The sequence below is a fragment of the Argiope bruennichi genome, chromosome 11, assembly GCF_947563725.1.
Source record: "Argiope bruennichi chromosome 11, qqArgBrue1.1, whole genome shotgun sequence".
In the NCBI taxonomy this organism is placed as follows: domain Eukaryota; kingdom Metazoa; phylum Arthropoda; class Arachnida; order Araneae; family Araneidae; genus Argiope; species Argiope bruennichi.
The window spans coordinates 42,464,251-42,467,565 of NC_079161.1; positions in this window are offsets into that span (position 1 = coordinate 42,464,251).

The following is a 3,315-nucleotide window of genomic DNA, read 5'->3' on the forward strand; positions in this document are numbered from 1 at the left end:
TTACGTTTATCTTTTCTTTCTGTTCATTTTGGTTTTGAATGGAAAGATTCTTTTTTTTCTTTTTATTTTGTGGAACAATTTTAAAAGTTTTTTGGTTTTTTGTAATGTTTTTTTCTTTAGTTATGGAAGACTTGTTCGATTTTATTATTTCGAGCCAATCTTTCAGTTTGATGGTAATGTATTCCTCATTTGATGGAGAGGGAAAAGGCTTCGCGATTGTTTGCGATGGACAACTGTTTTCTTGAATTTGTATCGGTTCAGTTTGCATGCTTGAACAAGTCGTTCTTTTTAAAGCTGTACTGTATGGGAGATTTTCCTTTGGAGTTCGTTTTTCAACTATTTGCCTAGCTTCTGCAAAAGAGATATTTCTAGAAATTTTAATGGTCTGGATTTCTTTTTCAATCTTCCACTTGGGACAGAATTTAGAATAAGCAGGATGACTACCGTTGCAATTAACACATTTTTGGGGCTTTGTGCATGGAGTGTCATCATGGCCAATTTCAGAACATTGTGGACAGCGAGAGGAAGAAGCGCGGCAGCTAGTTTTTGTATGTCCAAACCTCTGGCATTTAAAACAACGCATCGGGTTTGGCACAAAAGGACGCACATCGCAACTTATAAACCCAGCTGTTATCTTTCTGGGAAGCACATGAGTAGCAAATGTCAAAATAACATGCTTGGTTGGAATTATTTTACCATCTCTTTTTAATGTTATACGGCGTGCACTTGTTACTCTAAATGACTGCAGTTCGGAAACAAATTCTTCATCACTAACCATAGTAAGGTCCATACTAGATATGACACCTCTGGTATAATTCAGAGTTTTATGGCCAGATACTTCTATTGGGGCATCACCAAAATTCTTTATGGCTAGAAGTTGCTCTGACTGTTTCGGCGTCGCAGTCTCTATTAACAAATCTCCAGATCTAAGCCTCTTTACAGATGTAACGTTTCCAGCAGTACTTTGAATATACTTTTGTATCAAAAAAGGTGACATGTTTTTAAGTTTATCGTCTTTACCATGTACAACTAAAAATTTTGGAAGAAATTTCGAAAGCTCAGTTTGTGCAACGTTAATTGACTTGTCGGATTCGGTGTGTGAAGAAAGACCCATGCAAAAAAGACAAAGATTCAGGCCCGACGGCACCGCCCACCACGGAGCCCAACAAGGGATGGTAGCCACCGGCTCTAGACATTTCCAGCCTCGGCGCTTACCATGGCGCTAGCCGGAACCTATACGCTGGGAGTCACCCCCGGGGACAGTGACCACTCTTAACGCCAAGCCCAAGGAGTGACCCCTTCGCTTGATCCCCTTGAGCAGCCCAGTCATGTGCCTAGGATACCGGCCGATTGATACACCGGGGACCGAAATGTACCACCCGTCTAATGGGTCGCCACGCACGGCAAACACGTGGGGTGTTTGGCTGTCCATGAGAAGCAAGAAGCAAACAGAGCGGCAACAGCTTCTCATGGAGAGCTCCCTCGCTTGCCGTCGAGGGAAAGAAAAAACAAAGGTGACAGCAGAAGGCGCAGAGGAGAGTAAACCTAAAGGGAGTAACCACGCACTGGATGGTTGGTTGGTTAGTTTGGGTTTTTTGGCACAAGGGCCATTCTTGGCCATACTGCGCCATACGTATGGTGAAAAGTAAAGCTTTGTTGACGATTGGAATTTAGTATAAAATTAAATGCGCTTATGTGTAAACTAATATAAAATAGCTAAAACAGATTAAGACGAAATATGACTTTTTTTTTTAAATAATAAAAATGGAAATTTTTAAAGTCAAATGCATGGTAAAAGGTGTATAGCAATTAAAAATTTAAAAATATTTGGATGATAATTCTCTCCCAGCAATTCTGGGAGAGTAGCATTTGATAGATGAAAAAAATGGTGGCGATGAGATTCAAAAGCTGGGCATTCAATCAAAATATGACCTACTGTCAATTCGGTGTGACATGAGGAGCACACAGGTGCCCTTTCTCCGAAAAGCAAGTGTTTGTGGGTAATCCTAGTATGTCCAATACGTAGGCGAGACAATTTTACATCAGCCCTACGCATCGGTAAAACGGGCCATGTGTCAATAACAGGTTTAACAGAATGCAATTTATTCTGTGTCTGCATATTCCATGTCTCTTGCCACAGAGTAAAAATCCCATTGGTAATAGATTTCTTTACATCACTGTATGGTATTTTGTGATGTAAGAGAAAAGACGCAGTTTTTGCAGCATGATCTGCCTGCTCATTGCCAGCAATTCCCATATGACTGGGAATCCAGCAAAATAAAATATTAAAACCTCTATTTTGAAGAGTTTTCAAAAGTCCCAAGATTTCTAATACAACTGGATTTGTATGGGGATTAAATTGAGAGAGGATTTCCAGAGAACTCATGCTATCTGTATATATACAAAACTGTCTCTCAGGTGAGGATGATATATTCATCAGAGCATGAGAAATTGCCACTAATTCGGCTGACAAAACTGAAAAGGATGTATTGAGACGGAAATTGTTTATGTCGGAATCAAAAACAATTCCGCAACCAACATGCTCAGCTGCCTTTGAACCGTCAGTGAAGACAGGCACAAAGGAAGGATACTGACTGCGATGAGCCCAAAAAATTTGTTGAAAAATCACTGGAGCAGTTGTATCTTTTATGAAACCAATAAAAGGATTTAAAAAGGAAAAATTGGGAATATCCCAATGTGGAAAAGTTTGGAAATCAACAGTCTGGATTTCAGGAAACTGCAAATTCAAATTTTGAAGTATGCTTTTCACTCTCTCAGAAAAGGGAAGAATGTTAGAAGGACGAGCATCATAAATTCTGCGGAGAGTAGCAGGAAGAGTCGTATTTGCCACAGGATGTTGTGGAAGAGACAGCGTTCGAAAATGATATTGCAGGGAGAGTTTTTTCCTTCGCAGCTCCAAAGGCAACTGATGGCAAATGACATAAAGACTCTCCACTGGCGATGTGCGGAAAGCTCCCGAACAAATCCGCAGAGCAGAGTGATGCACGGTATCTAGTCGACGCAGAACAGTAGATCTGGCTGAGCCATATACGAAACACCCGTAGTCAATCCGAGATAGAATGACAGCCTGGTATATACGAAGTAAAGAGGTACGATCGGCACCCCAGGAAGTGCGAGAAAGTACCTTGAGGATATTGAGTGATCTCTCACACTTCTTCCGAAGGTATAAAATATGCGGAAGGAAAGTGAGCTTTTTATCAAAATATACACCCAAAAACCGCACTTCATCAACAACTGGAATCAGGCCATTACGTATATAGATTGAAGGATCAGGGTGAAGGTTTCGTTTTCTGC